This window comes from Coloeus monedula (genome assembly GCF_965178545.1).
Source record: "Coloeus monedula genome assembly, chromosome: 6".
NCBI lineage: Eukaryota > Metazoa > Chordata > Aves > Passeriformes > Corvidae > Coloeus > Coloeus monedula.
The window spans coordinates 32,406,862-32,423,929 of NC_138786.1; positions in this window are offsets into that span (position 1 = coordinate 32,406,862).

The following is a 17,068-nucleotide window of genomic DNA, read 5'->3' on the forward strand; positions in this document are numbered from 1 at the left end:
GGGAACTGATGGTCAAAAAATGTGCAAGAAGCAAGTGCACAGGCAGTGGAAACTAGGACAGGTAACCTTGGAAGAGGATAAAGATGAAGTTTGGTTGTGAAGGGAATGGGGTGAGAAAGGCCAAGGTGAAGCTCGAACGGAATCTGGCAAGGGATGCAGCAAATAAAAGGAAGGGCTACTACAGGTATGTTAACCAGAAAAAGGAAGGTCAGAGAAGATTTACCCACCTCATAAACAATGCTGGAAAGCTGGTAACAAAGATGAGGAGAAGGCTGAGGTACTCAAATTTTTTGCCTCCCTTTTCAATGAATCTCTTCCCAAACCTTTTGAGTGAATGGACAGCAGGATGGGGACTGGGGCAACAAAGTGTCTCTGCAGGTATAGATCAGGTTCATGACTACCCAAGGAACCTGAATATACATAAGTATATGGGACCTGATGAGATGCATCCCAGAATCCTGAGGGAATTGCTGTAGTTGCCCAGCCACTCTCCATGGTATTTGAAAAGTGATGGCAATCAGGTAAAATCCCCGGTGACTGGAAAAGGGGAAACATTGCACTCATCTTTAAAAAGGGTGGAAAGGAGGGAACTACTTGGGAACTACTGACCTGTCAGCTTCAGTTCTGCCCAGGAAGGTCATGGAACAGATCCTCCTCGAAGCTGTGCTAAGGCACATGGAGGACAGGGAGGTGATTCAGGAAAGCCAGCACAGCTTCAGCAAGGACAAGTCCTGCCTGACCAGCCCAATGGCCTTCTGTGATGGAGTAACTCCAGTGCACAAGGGAAGGGTGCAAGCGTCATTTATCTGGACTTCTGTACAGCTTTTGACATGGTCCTCCCCAGCATCCTTCTCTCTGAACTGCAGAGACATGGCCTTGGTGGGTGGGCCATTAGGTGGATAAGGAATTGGTTGGATGGTCACAGCCAGGGGGTGGTGATCAACAGCTCAGAGTCCTGACAGACATCAGGGACAAGCAGCGTCCCTTGGGGTCCATACTGGGACCAGGGTTATTTAATATCTTCATTAATGACATAGTGGGATCGAGTGCACCCTCAGCAGGTTTGCAGATAACACCCAGCTGAGGGTGCAGTTGCCACACCTGAAGGATGGGAGGCCATCCAGAGGGACCTGGACAAGCTCAAGAAGTGTGCCATGGGAATCTCGTGAGGTTTAAAAAGACCAAGTGCAAGGTCCTTTGACTGGTTCAGGGTAACCCCTGATACCAACACAGGCTGGGGATGAACACATCGAGAGCAGCCCTGCCCAGAAGGACTTGGGGGTGCTGCTGGGTGAGAGGCTGGACATGACCCAGCCATGGGCACTCCCAGCCCAGAGAGCCAAGTGTGTCCTGGGCTGCATCCAGAGCAGCGTGGGCAGCAGGGAGAGGGAGGGGATTCTGCCCCTCTGCTCTGCTCTGGTGAGACCCCACCTGCAGTGCTGCATCCAGCTCTGGGGTCCCAGCACAGGAAGGACATGGACCTATTTGAAGGGCCAAAAGAGGGCCACCAAGATGATTAAAAGAATGGAGCACCTCTCCTGTGAGGAAGAGCTCAGAGAACTGGGATTGTCCATCCTGGAGAGGAGAAGGCTCCAGGGAGACCTAAATGTGGTCTTTGAGTACCTGAAGGGAGCCTACAAAAGAGATGGAGAGAGACTATTTACGAGGACATGTACTGCTGGGACAAGGGGGAATGGTTACAAAAAAAAAAGTATATTTAGATTAGATTTTAGGAAGAAATTCTTTACTGTGAGGGTGGTGAGGCACTGGACCAGGTTGCCCAGAGAAGCTGTGGATGTCCCATCCCTGGAAGTTTTCAAGGCCAGGTTGGATGGGACTCTAAACAACCTGGTCTAACAAAAGGTTAGACCCATGGTTGGAGGGTTGAAACTGGATGATCTTTGAGGTCCCTTCCAATCCAACCCCATATAAAATAGTATGGTATATATAAAATGGGGATGTTGTGCAATATATATATATATTTTTTTTTTTTTAAGGTATTTTGGGGGATTTTTAAGACACTGACTGGACTTAGGGTCCTGACTGAGACCTGAATCAAAGATGCTGCCTACAGCTCTGGCAGATGAAGGCAAACTGGCAGCACTCCCTCGGGGAATTAGAGGATGGGGAAGTATGCCAAATGGTGCTTAGCAAATCCCTGAACAGTGCACTCAGTGACAAATTCCTAAAGATGAAACACATTGATATTGCTAGCCATTTGCAGCCCTTTCCTTTTGCTATAATTTTATTGGTCTGTTATAGTTTTGTGACTACCTTCAGCAGGGTTTTACGTGGCAGCCATGTCTAAAGTGTAATCCTTCATCTCTATGCAGTTCTGCAAGACCTTTTGTAGCTTCAGTTGCACACTGAGCTCAGGTTTCTCCCAGACATAACAAGGAGGTTAAAAAAAAAACCGTTATTTGAGACAAACCCCAGGTGATTTACCTTAAAAGGTTTTCTCTTTTCCAGAAGATAGCTCATCTAAGATAGAATGACATGGGTGCTGAGTCAACCTGACGATTTTCCAGTTCAGCACAGGCTCTTATTGTAACAGCTGTAACACCGCTGCTGTGTAGAGTGATCTTTTGGATACCTCAAGAATTTAAGACACTTGTCTCGTGCATTTTGCAGATCCTGTTTGTAACAGAGGACTCTCCAGACTCAAAAAGCTATACACATTAGCTTTTTTGGCTTCAGACAGGAGCTCACTACTGCATTCTTTTGCACTGAATAGAGGCTTTTACAGTGTAAATCTGCCTTTATCTAATTCATAGGGTTACTTCCAGCCAGCCAACAAAACTGCAATTAACTGTGTAGTTGTTTAAGCAGTTATTTTATTTCATCTTGAACAGGTTGGGGTTTTCTCTCTATTATTTTTATGTCCCTCCAGGATAAGATGAAAGAAGTCTGGAGGCATGGGGTGTGTATAAACTCACTTAGGTCTCTCTTTTATGTGAATCCCTACATCACTGAAGTTGTTACATTAGATCTTCCCATAACATTTTGTTGCTTATTCTGGCCTGATGTTTTTGTTGATGATTGATTATACACCTTTCATTCTGAAAGAATGCAATGAACGGTTTTATTTATGTAAAAGCTCTCCGTTTAAGCACCCAGTTGAATGCAGCTTTTTACTGAATGCTGAGGGTATTCCAAAGCACTGAATTACGTATTCCCTTTGCTCCACTGCTTCTTCCTCTGTGCCCAGCCACATGGACATTTTCTCTCACTTCTGTCAGCTCTGCCCAGTGAAAAGTTAATTCAGCTTCTGAAGGGACATAAAACTCATCCAGCAAAAGAATGAAAATTTTTTCATCTGGTTTTATAAGCTAAACTGACTCAACAATAAGTCAGAGCTGGCACAAAGAATAGGACAGGACACTGCACCTACGAACAGGTCCTAACCTGATGAAGGGAGATGAAGAAGCTGAACCATCCCTCTGGAGGTGTTTTGATTGCATGAGTACTTTAGATGAGCTCAGCTGTCTAACAGCAGACAGAGGTTAATTAATGGCAATTCTCTGAGCTGGACTTGTCTTGGACTAGAGTTCAGAGACCTATGCCCTTTAATGCAAGCAGCCACGTGTGCAGCTCCTGCCTGTTCTTAAAAGTAAGGAGGTTCAGTAATGCTGCTTCTTGTTAAAGCCTTCAGGCCAGTTTAACACCTTGGCTTAAATGAGAAGTTATCAAAAACAGCCCCTCCTGCATCGGTGTATTTAAAAAATATATTTTTTGCTGTTATTGACAAATCTATCAATAAGATGTGCTAAGAAAGCAACTCAATCTGATATAGGTGTAAGTAGTGTATTATATTGGTTGCATTTTTGTGACTCCATCTAAATGGAAAGATCCATGAGAATGTTGTCTGGACAGGGTAGTGAATAATTCCAATTGTGAGCTCTGCCCCAGTTGTTGCCCCATTTCTATTGTGTGAAGAATAGTGTAAACAGAGAGAAAGAAAGCACTAAAATCTCTGTAGGCTAGTGGTTTGGCTACCTAAGAGAGTGCCCTGGGCTCTGGTGCTTCTTGCTGGTCTGCTGATGCAGATGGGTACTAAGGATCAGCTGCAGATAGAAGTCTCAGGCACAGAGGCTTGGACACCAAATTCCCCAACCTTGTCAGTGGCTGAGCTGAATTGCAAATTCTTCATTCTTGGCTGCCTACAAGCCCAAGTTCATTAGTATATTTGGAGTCCTCACTTTCCCTGGCCCAGCCCAGCTCAGCCTACTGTCTGAGGATGAGTGCACTATCCAGGCAGCGTAGGCTTGGGTGCCCGTGGGCAAAAGATTGCAGTGTTTGCTACCTGGGTTGTTGCAAGGCAGTGAACAGTATTTGGGACAAAGTGGATTCAGTGCGAAGTGTCTCTGACAAAGACTGCATTAACCTGCTTCATCCTGGCATCCCTATCTTCTCTCTTACCTTCTTTTTGTGATACCCTAGCTGTCCTCTTTTCCTGGTCTGAAACTTTTGTAACAATAGACATGAAAGTGCATCGCCTAAAACAGGTTCAAAAGAGACATCCATCTATGATTGGCCTCATCTCTCTATATGCTGTGTATATGATGCTCAGTAGCAGGATAAGGATAGTGGGACATGTCAGGGTGGGGGTGGATTAGTGTGGCACAACCTCCTTATGGACAGGAAGAAATAGAACTTGATAGGCCAAGAGAGCAAGGAGCCCCAGCTTGTCTAGGAGTGCAAATAAGTCACACAGGGGCTTGCGAGCAGTGGGTGTGAGACAGCACAAAACTTCACTGAGTGCTGATGATCTGAGCAGGCAACAGAACAAATCCATGCAGGGAAAACAGCTACAGTCAGCTGAGTAAAAGGCCCTTCATTCTTCCTAAAACTTGGGGTTATTTTTGTCTCTGGATGTTCAATTTAACAGCATCACTTCTACCTCACCTTTTTACAGTTAGCATGGAATATACCCACAACCTAGTGAGCACTGTGGTTACAAACCCTCTTATGGGAGATACAGAGATGGAAATACGACACAACTGGGACAATTTATCTCCCAAAGAGAAAATTCAGGAATCAGGGGCACGATAAAGTCACCATGACATAAGTTAGTACCTGCAGCTGCTGTTGTCTGTCTCTGTGACTGCTTCTGGCCAAATCCTCACATGTCAGACCCTACATGAAAAAGGCTCAAACTGTGGTACATCATGCTACAGCCAAAGCTGTCTGAGTTTCTGAACAGGGATAATTGTTTTCCCTTAACTTACAGATGGCAACTGGATAATCTACAGTTTAAACCCTGACCAAGGAACTCTCCTAACACTCTGCAGGACCTACCTTTTTGATAAATCTCTAGGCTTTGAAAGGCTGTGTGTTCATAACACCTTGTGACTAGCTTGTCTTAGAAATTAAGGAGCTTTTTTCTTCTGAACATAAATACGAATATAGTGCAATTCAGTGAACTTCATTGAAGTACTTCTGGGTTTACGTTAGCATAGCTGACAGCAGAATCAAACTCTATATGTGTTGGCATGTGCTCTATAGGACATTGTAAGAAAAAACAACAAAGTTATCCTTCTTAAACCATGTTTCAGCTTGCTGGTGGATCTGAACTTTAAACACTACACTCTAGTCTAATGCCAGAAATTTTACCTTCTTTCAGATCTCTCCATTTTAAACTGTTTGCCAAGGCTTGAAGACTGTAGGTGTAAAATACAGTTAAAGAGTTTTACACTCTGAGACTTGCCAAACAAAGTTCATGTCTCCTCTGTATTAATGACTTATATTGTAGCATGTCTGGAAACCTATGACTTTAATTAGGAAAAAATTAGAAAACACTTTAAAACATAGCCAATTGCAATACATTTGAGTTGCTTCTTAGAATTATAAGTTTGGAAAGGTTTTCATTTATTCTTATCAATGGAAAAAATTTAGTGTAATACCTTGTTGAAAGTTTCAGTTCCTTCTGGTTAATCAGAGAACAGGTATATGCACAAGAAATATTTCACATGATGGAGCTGTGCACACAAATATCTTATGTAGATTTAGCCTTTGTGAGTTAGAGGTTTGTCCTTCTTTTCAGCTGAAAACTAACCATGTACCGGCCTTTACAAATAGGAGCGAGCCACAGGAATGGATTATACTCCTTTAGTCAACACTCATTAGCTCACATCTGGAACAGTGCATCCCATTACAGGCCTCCAATGCAAGAAAGACGCTGGTAAATGGCAGCAAGTTCAGCAGAGAGCCACAAAGGCTGAGGGATCTGGGCTGGTTCAGGCTGCACATCTGCCTTCTAACCTACAAAGAAGCTACTGTGAAGACAGAGCAAGGTCGAGCTGCACAGGGGGAGAACAAGAAACAATGGTGACAAATTGAAATAGGGAAATTCCTATTAGATATAAGGCAATATTGTCTCCATTGGGATAACTTTTATTGGAAATGGTAAACTAGAGAGACTGAGAAGCTGAACAACCTGATTTGAATCCAATGTTGACCTGCTTCGAGCAGGAGACTGCCCAAGAGAACTCTCTCTTGTCATTCCCAACCTGAGTGAGTCCATGATGTTGTCATCTAATAGAGTCATTTGCATCAGTGAAAGTGGATGTAGCAAGCTACCTAAAGAAAATGGAAGTTTGTTTTGTTTGGGTGCAAATCCAAATCCATTGTGCAATTTAAAGCAATAGCAAATGTCTAGGCATCATCTTTACTTAGCTTTCACTGCTCTGTACTTACTGAGTCATTAATGTCAAGCCAAACTAAATGAGAGTAGAATGAGTGCATTAAGTTACTTCTGATTTACTATGCAGAATAAATAGCTGTATGAGCTTAAACAAAATTATATTGTCAACTGAAGGGAAAGCATTAAAAAAACCCATGTGCACAAGAATGAAGAGAGAAGAAAGCATGAAAAATGAAGGGCCAAGTTGTCTTTATTTTTTTCTGTGGTGTTTTAATACATCTTGGACAAATAAATGGTTTTCTCTTTTTTGGGCCGTATTCAAACTTCAGAAGTTGTGTCTACACCATAGCTGCAGTATGAATTTTAGGATGCGTGATATTCCTATAGCCTGGTATCTGGGACAACAGTCTGCATTTAGCTTCAGCTCACTCAGATGGTCTAAAATTTAGGTAATGCCCGAGTTTAGGATGGACTTCAAGTATTCTGTGGCACACAATCATCCTTAGCACTTCTGCTTATCATTGCAAAAGCTGATGTAACTCTTACAGCCCTGTTTCGGCAGGGCTATATTTTAGTTTGTGGCTTTTCTACATTGTCTCTGGAATATAAGCATGCTCTACCTTGAGCAAGGTAAGCATCATACACAGACATTTATTGCAGTCTTTGGTCCACCCCTTGGCACAGTTTACAAAGCAATGCAGATGCAGGAGTTTAAACATCAGTTGGTGTTCAATATTCTTGTGACAAAATCTCTGGTCTTGTGGTATTAATATGTGATAGACCAGCTGTATGAGTAGATGAACATTTGATTCATAGTCACCTTCACATTTGATTGCCAGAATCAGTCCAATATTCTTTTAAAGTTTGCTTAGTATGGATTCAAGTGACACATCCTTATTGGTTTGAGCACTACAGAGAAATCTAACCAAGATTTTAAAACTGACCCTGAGATCTCCAGTTCTGTACAAGTGCTGTACATGGATCCCACTTCTAATTCTGAGGAGGAAAAATAGCTGTGACTCACTGTTGATCTTGTTAAGAAGAGCAATGGATAACTGGTTGGATTACCACAAATTTCTAAGACAGAACCTTCATTTAACTTCGTTGATGTGGCAATTATTTTAAAAGCAGCTAGATAAAAAGAGCCATTAATCTACTTTCCTTCAGTATTTTCAAACATGCTGCAACACAAAATGCTTGATAAAATTATTAAGGTTATTTATTTCAGTCTCATTGCCTTTACATGTCTGAATGGCACTCAGCCAGAAGTCTACTCAGTTTAGTGTTTAATATGTGCTGGCAAAAAAACCACCCCCTATTTTTAAAATTAACTTGCTAGAGTATTCTGGTTTGTTTGTTAAATCTAAATACATATATTTTGTCAATTTAGTGACAAAAAAAAGCACAAAATAATAATAAAAAACCCCAAGACTATTTTCTTTTTGATTTTGTAACATCTTGATAGGTAATGTTTTTCTTTAGGTGCTCCCTGTAATCAAAAGAGGCAGAAAAGGGTGGGAAGGGAAACTGACTTTTAAAACATTGTTATATTGGTGAAAGGTAGCCGTCTTGAATCAAAGCACAAACAAACTGCTTATGTTCCCCAATATATGAGGTGCTATATAGTATAAAGCTGATTAGCCTAGATTTTACTTCTTTCACTTTGTAGGTCTTTTTGAGCCTCATTTTGCCGCTCTGGCTCAAACTGAGCTGTACCTTCCTCGTCAAGGCACGCCTTTGATTCTAATTGCTCTATCTAGACTCTATTCAGGATAACAAAAACTTCCAGAATCTGGCTTCATGTGTTATATTTAAAATTTTAAAGATAACTGCAGGCTTGATTTTAGTTGCCAAGACTTTGTAGCAAGTAAATTTTGTAACCAAGAAAATAGAAGATAAACCACAGATAAAACCACAACAATTTCTTAATTAACAGAAAACACCCTCAAGTTGTGTTTTTAAACTAAAAGGTGTTCTCTTTCTTCCTGTTTCCACCACTGTGGCTGCTTTAAATCTCCCTGTTCTGGTTACCATTGGGTATATGGCCAGAAACATACAAATTAGTCTCAGCATTGGTGCTGATAATTAAATTATAGTACAGGTTGTGATTTTACAACCCTTGTGTTGTGAATCCATGTACTTAGGCTACAATACAGTAGACTTATTTTAATTACTTTTGTTTAGGATACCAGAGGTTATTTTACATTTTATGTAGTTTCTCAGAAACCTTGAATATTATAAAATTTAGAGGTCTATTTTTCAAGAGGCCCAATATTATAAAACATAGATGTCTGCATTGGTCTGTAAGATCTGTATCACTTCCTCCAAATGGAAGCCACAGGAGTCAGCAGCTTAAGTACAAGTAGTTTATAGTAGTCAATAGAAGATGCTGAAGAGAATATATCTTGTTGAGTAATTTAGTAATTTACATTGGAATTGCTCTCTGAGATTGCTTCTCAAAGCAACTCAGAACTTGTTAGGGCAGATTGTCCGGTGTCATAGTCAGTTGAACTTTGAAGGCATCCAAGGGTGGAGATCTTACAACCTATCTGAGCAACCTGCTTCAGGGGTTTATCACCTTCACTGAGAAGACTTTTTTTCCTTGATTGTATAGAGAATTTCCTGTGCTGCAATTTGTGTTCATTACATCTCATTTTTTCCACTGTATACACCTCTGAGAAAAATTTGGGTCCATCTTCTCTATAACCATTCCATTCCCCTGCAATTGGAATACAATTAGATTTCCCCTAAGATCTCCAGGCTGAGTAAAAGTTGTCTCTGATTCTTTCCATATTTCCCAAATCTCCTGATAATCTTGGTGGTCTTCCACTGGACTTAGTTTAATGTGTACAAGGAAGATCACAACTGAACACAGCGCTCCAAACACAATTTTGCATGTGTCAAAGAGAGAGGAATAATCACTTCTCCTGAATGTTGCATGTTCTTGCTGGTAAGTCCAGGCTGGTGTTGATCTGCTGCTGGCTCCTGTTTAGGTTGCTATCCATGATGTCTGGTGATAGTTTACTCATCCAATCTATGTCTCTAAAAGGGAGCTGTGGGACATTGTCTATGAAGCCCTGCTAAATCACCACTTTACATATACCAAAAACAATGTAACAAGAAAGGAACCCTCATCTCTATTAACACTGCAGTGATAATTGAAACTAAGTGTAGTCAGATACAATTTTTGTCTGGGAATGAAGCAGCTCAGATGCTGAATGCAGACAGAGAACTATTCTGATGACTGAGAAGCTGCTTTTAATATACATTTGTGTCTCATAGGCAAGGTTCACTTAAAGCAGTAGCTTTGTACTAATGGCTGGCAGTGAATTACCAGAAAACTACGTATGTCTCAGTGTGGTGATGGGATTGTTATGCACCTATTTTTGTCAGTGTTGTGGTGTTGCATTTTTGGGCATGACTCACCCTGCAGTTCTCTTTCTGGAATGAAGCTGGTAGATTACTTTGCAATTTTCATTTTAACTGGAGATGCAACATGTGATTGTGTGAATTCATGAGCTATTTTTTCACCATAACAACATATTTTTGAAATTTTTGGTTTGATATGTGTAGAAAATGCAACACATTTCTGACAGGTTATTGTATTTAAAGGCACTATTGGTGTAGCTATTATAGACCAAGGCCTTAAGCAAGACCAGATTTATAGTTAGTGATAATACTTCTTATTAGAGAAACTGAAACACATAGAAATATTAGACACACAAACCATACACTGGATCTACACAGATGTAGCAGATGTCAAAGTTAAATACAATGAAGTATAATTGTCTCATTAATACAAACTTAGTTTAACTAAATTTGTATTAATGAGACAATTTTGGAAAATGAGAGACAGGTATCTTTTATCTTGCAGACAGAAACTCCCTACTTCTTTTTCTCCTCCTGTCCATATAACCATGACCTTGCTCTCCAGGATGAGGTTCTGGAAAAAGGAAAATTGACACAGGTGATGGGTGTTTCATATTAAGGACCTAAGTCAAGGGACTTTAAGGAGAAAGCTATATAATGATCTATTGAGACAATGAACATAGAGCAAGCCAAAGACATTGCAGCAGTAGCCAGAAATCAGTTCTGTTTCAAAATACAGATGATATCAAACTAAGATTTAATCATAATGCTCATATACTTTCTTGATAAACTAAACCCACCTAGAGAACACACAATATACACTACCCTTATAGCAACCCTGTGGTGAGTTGTGTAAGACATTTTTAATCTAGAAATGAGACTTTGTAATATGATGTTTTTACAATAGACAACAAATTGCCATTTCATGGCTGAAATTTCTTCCACTGACTGAGAGCATTTTGAAGACAACTCATAAAAATTTAATAATCCACTGTTTTACTTAACTAAAATAAAGGTTAAGACACTTGCATAGCTGATAAAGAAATCAACATCTCTGCCATTACTCAGTCACAGCCACTAGGCAGCCTTTTGAAGAAAAAAAACAGGTAAAGAGATCGTGAATATTACACATCATTAATTTGCCAAAATATATTAACTGATTTGGGTCGAGTTAGTGGTTGCTCAGCCAAGGATTCATGGCTTCACTAAACCCTGGGAGTAGTAGGAGAAATCGAGGAAGCTTGTAAGAAAATTCAGTTAGGCAAAGAAGCAAGGAGGAGGTCTCCTCTCCTGTAGGAGACCTTCTCTATCAGCTTCTAATGACAGGGAGAGTGAGCAGGGGAGTTAGGTTAGGGCAGGTCCGGAAATCATCAAGGGGCAATAGTTAGCTACAACAGAAGAGCTCAGAGGCAGGAAACAACAAAGAGTGAGTTGACCTCCTGTTTCCAGAGTTCTTCTTTCATGAGCTCATAGGCCAGTATTCTCATAGGTCTGCTAATGGTGAAAGACAGAAGTGTTTTTTTAGGTTAAGGGCTTTATCTTCTTTCATGTGGGTTCAACATTTTTATCAGCCTTAAGGAAAGTTTCATTCATCAGACATGAAGAGACCTGGCTCTCCCTCAAATTCCCTGTACAATCAGAAAGATATAACTCTGTGTTTATGTTAAGGACAGGGTGACAGAGTGCTCCGTGTTGTGTCCTCCTGCCTGCCCAGTCAATTACTTTTCCAGTAATTTGAAACGAATAAAGTTAAACAAGAAAAAGAAGGCTTCCAAAAGCAGTGGCTATGCCGTAGCACTATTAGGCAGTTCAGTGATGGCCTTCTGTAGATGCATTTCAGACATGCATGTAAAATTTCTACTTTTCATGAGCAATAGAGATGAGCTGCTGATGGAATACAGGTGGGTTCTGCTGGCATCCCTTTGAGTCTTTCAATTAAGTCTATTCCTTTTAGAGAATCAGAAAGTGTTAGGCACATCCTTCCCTCAAACTTGTCCCCTACAATAACAGTGAAAAGGAGTGTCTTCTGTTGCCTGAAATGGCATCCTTGCTGACAAGAATCGTAGCGTCAACATTGTTTAATATTAATTGACCAGTTCTTTGATCAGAACAGTTATTTATTGTACTTCCTCCTTCCTGCTAGTCTTTAGGCACACTGAGGTCATTAAAGAGCTAATTTATATAGAAGTTTCCTAAAAAAACCTGTCTGCTTGCATGGACTTAGAGTTTTCAAAGACAATTGAATGCTTTAGAATAATTTTCCAGCAAAATTTAAAGCACTGTTTAATATCAACTGTAAAATATATGTGCAGTAAACATCTATTCCTAGTTCTTTTCAAATGTGGCAAAACTAAAAGGAGAAAAACCTGTATACAATATGGTCCTGCAGAACTTGTGCTAGTCACACTGAAACGGAATATTGTCATGGTTTCAATTCTAAACTGAAAAGATCTTTTTTTCTTCCTCTCTTTTATTTTTTAAGTTTTAAGAAGTTTTTCTTTTCTGCCAAACTATCAATCAAAGCTTATATAATGGTGGTACACCAGATTTCATTAAGCAGTAATTCAGCATGCATTACTGTTTATGGAAAAAAATACAGTTCACAAGCATCTTTTTTCTTTCCCCCTCACTTAAAAGTGCTCTTTCTCTCATAAGTCCTAGAACTACTAGAAGTGTCTTCTAAAGAATGGGAAAACAGACAAAGTAACAGGTCTGTTTTCCAGACTTTTTTTTTGTTCCACCCAACATTGGCAGAAGTAAAGCCTTTATTTCCATGGAAAATGTTTTCAGTGAAAAGTCTTAGATAGCATAGCCTTTGTGGCTCTGATTTGGTGCAGAATGCGGAGTAGATGGACAGCAAACCAGCTAGACTGAAATCTTTCTCTCTGCTACTCTAGTGCAGCATCTATCGTCTCACTTTGGCTGACAGGTCATGTACATCTTGAAACTGGGAGGTTTCCTTTTCGTAAATATGTCTGTTAGATAAGGGAAGATGCTGTTCCTTTTGAGAACAGCAAAGAAACAAGCTTCAGAATGCAAGACCAGGCCTGTCCCTTCAAATTAAATCTTGGCTCTCAGGAGTCCTGCAGCAGAGGAAATCTTTACCTTTATAGAGGCCAGTGTTTATAGAGCCAATTATCTATGTTTACTGTAGCTGGCAATAAAGTCATCATGAAGTGTTTTTCCTAAAAGGAAAATTGTCCATACATACCAAAGGAGTTTCATTAAGGTGAGGAGATGGAGACTGCAAATTGTGGAGGGTGTTATTACATTTCTTTGCCTACAAAAGCAGAAAACACCTTGCCAACTGCACTACTGTCTTCTTATTGGCTTTTCTGACTAGTATTATGCTACTTCTTAATCCCATTATGCCAGCTAATGCAGAAACAAAGAATAAAATCCAACATTTTTTTAGCTGAGCCCCTTAATTCTTCTTGGTGGGGCATTCTCAAACATGAAAAATATTTGCATAAAAGAAAGATTGCTGTATGTCTTTGACAGCAATCTGAGCTGCAAAGAGAAATTACATTACCTGGAACTAGAAATGATTTTACCTTAGACAAACTCAACATCCAACAGTCTGAGTCAGCAGGAAAACTGCTTCTGAGTTCTACACACACTAGAAAAAAAAGTGCAGATTACTCTCCAAAGAAATATAGTAATAAGGCTGTTCACCTAATGAACCCTCATAACCTCTGGAAGAAATTCTACTCCTACTGAAGTTTAGTAGGATTTTCCCATTGACTTCTTATTAGCCAGTATTCAATTCGTGCCCTGCTGTCTCCCTTCCTGGAGTGAATGGAGAACACCTGTGCAATTACTGATGTTTAGATTCGATGCTTTTGACAAAATTCAAGACATTTAAATTCTATTCTGGTCAGAAATTTTTACATCAGCTTTCATAAGTTGTTGGGAGGGTTTTTGAATGTTGACTATAGCATAGTAAGCATGCCTGTATGCTGGCTAGTTTTTCAGTAAACATTACTGCTGGAGAAGGAGCTGGATGACCCTTTTCTTACCTGAGGAAAATTAGACCACCTCAGCTTTTTCAAAATCACCAGGTTAACATCAGAAAGAAGAGAAACGAGTAATATTATTTACTGTTATCTGTACAATTCCTACTGTCCAAAATCTATATATTCATTGATCCTTCCCAGTTTAATTTTAATAACAAACTTATTGAATATTATATGTCTTCCCATTCTCTCTCTCTCACACACACATACACAGAAGTCACAAATTCAATCTATGGCTCTCTTTGAGTCTCTTTGGGAATGAGGGTCCTGTTTATTTTAGTGTCATGAATAATTTCTGATTAATGCCAGTGCTGGTATCTCAGACTTTAAAGTAAGTATGATAACCTTCAAGGAACCTTCCTTCAGGGAAGATGTCAGTTAAACTTCTCTTTAATCTCCATGCGCCCAAGAAACTCCACCTTTTCTCTCTTTAAAGAGATTTAAAATTTATTATGAAAAAATTGGATTAAGAAATAAAAATGTTTGGCTAAGCCTTCCAATCAAAACTTTTAGGTCTTTTTGAAATCTCAGAAAAGGAACGTGTCTATCAGCTCATAATCTGAAATGTTTAAGTGATACAGAGACTTCTGTAGGGTTCAGCCAGATCATGGAGCCCTTCTTCCTGTGACTTCTACTGAATAGTCCTCAGAATTATTGAGTGCCTTCAACTGCCCTGAAAAAAGTGATTCAGTTTTATCCAGGAATAATGTAGCTTGAGAAAAGATTGTGTTAAACAAACATCAGAAACTCTGGGTTTATGAGACCTCTAATGCTCAAGAACAAAACCTGGGGATATGGATTTCTGGTGTTTCATTTTTAGGGAAAAAAAAAAAAGATATTAACATGGCTAAAGATGTCTCAGTTTTCTAATCAGTAGGCAGACAGGAAGTGCAATTTCTGTGATACTGACTCTTCTGAGAATTTGTGGTTTATCCAGCTGAGTGTCTGGCCTGAAGTTGGCTAGATAATAAAAAAAAAAAAGGGAGATCTAATATTTTGGCCTACAGTATCATAGAAATTGTTCAGCAGAAACGTGAAAGCCTGCATGAGCTGAACTGGAAAGCAAGAGGATATTGTGTAATAAATAGGAGTCGAGAAGGTGACTGGGGAATAATATTTTCCATTACACCAATTCAAAGCAGAAAACTCAGCCTCAATTTTTTTTCTCCCTGCATATTCTCCCTCTCAGTTTCTCAGAAAGGCACTCACTATGTTCAGATATAGATTCATTTTTCATTTCTTATGCAAATATTAACCGACTGAATCATGAAGCTAAGTTCGTCATAATGAGCAGTTTCAAAGGAGCATATAACTGCCAAGAGTTCATGGTGGTTCAAGGACTTTGCTTTTACAGACTTCTGCAGAGATTAAAAGTTAGATCCAATACAAACAGCCCTTTCACTAGGCTCTCACTGGTTGTGACAATGAAATAAATTCTGCAGCAAGCACACCATTAATAATATCCTTTCCTTGTTTCCAAAAGGGCTGTCTACGTTAAATAAGATGGATGCTAATTTTAGATACTTAAAAACAAATATCATTGAGGAATAATGTTTTTAGAAGACATGGCAGAAGGCAGTTTTCTCTCTTCTACTGATGACTCACAGCATGTGCTGCTACATAGCAATTCTTAGAGAAGAGGAATCCATCTGTTTGATTCTAGTCTTTGGAAACTGCCCATTTTTTCTGCTTCTATTTCTAGGTCCCCCCAGTAATTACAGTAGGCAGTCTCTGATTGCTCTGCTGTATCACTGGATGTAGATTGACTTTGGAGATCTACACAAAAAAGAAGATTATAACTAGCAACTCTCACAAGCCTCAGAAGTGTATTTCAATACTGAGTTGCTTCACTAGAAGTACCTACAAGAATGCCAGTCAGTGGGAGTTTTGTTTTCAAGTCGTGTGTTTAACAGGAGCAGTATTAAGGTCAGGGAGCTATTGACAATAAACTGGAAACTTAAAAAAAATATTATTCTCCCAAAATAACTAGGCTGTCAGGTCACAGATGAAGCTACTACTTTTTTGGAGATACAATTCTAATTATTCCAAGCCAAGACATACTCTTTCAAGACAACAGTAATCTTCTTGCATGGAAAAGCCTTTAAAGTTATCTCATTTAGCCCTTTCCTGTCTGGTATTACCTTGCCTTGGACTGTCTTCATTTTTTTTTATAATTTCTAAAGCACCTTGTTGAAATCTGTTAAACTAATTTTTTAATGTAAATTTTGAAAATTCATTTATCACTAAATTAATGGTGAGGAACAGATAAGAGCACTAAAAAGTAGGTTTGCTACTACTCTGAGATTCCCAAGTCTAGACAGAATATGTTAGACCAAGGATCAGAGTCAGCATGACCAGAAAGCTGCTGTGTTTTGAGGGCAGAATAGCAGTGCACTGTGCATGGTGGATGGTGATAATCTGGGTGTCTCAAACATGACACTGCTTTATGTAATGCAGATATAGCATAATTCCCATTTTCGATAGTTTCAATATTCTAGACGTTTAAATTATTTAAGTGAATATTAACGTATTGAATTATCTACAGATTAAAAATTGTCATTCCGAAGGTTCTTCTTCTTGGGAAGAGCAGGAAATGTTTAGTCCTGCAGTTCTTTTGAGGGACTAATTTTTTTTTCCCTCGGCAGGACTCAACCTATTGATCTATAAACCAGAATGGGAGCTGTACCTAGATGTAGCTGTCTCCAATGCTGTCACAGTGCTCTTTCAGTGCACACACTGCTCTCTGCTGGAAGGTTTTCATGTACGTGTTTGACGTGAGAGATCCTGGAACCTCTCAATCAGCCTCCAGTGCCATCCATGCTTGCTTGTGTATTTATGCCAGCAAACCATGTCTTTTAAATATGGGATAAGTAAGATCATGCACTGCTAATCCTTCTTCATCTACATCAGCTTCTGGTCTCTTGTCTGGACTCCATTTTTTATCATCTGAAACAGTAGATGGCAAAATGTTCCCAGGTGAGGTTCCTGTGACCACTCTTCTCTGTTTTGTCCATGAACGAGTCAGTTTAACTTCAAAGCA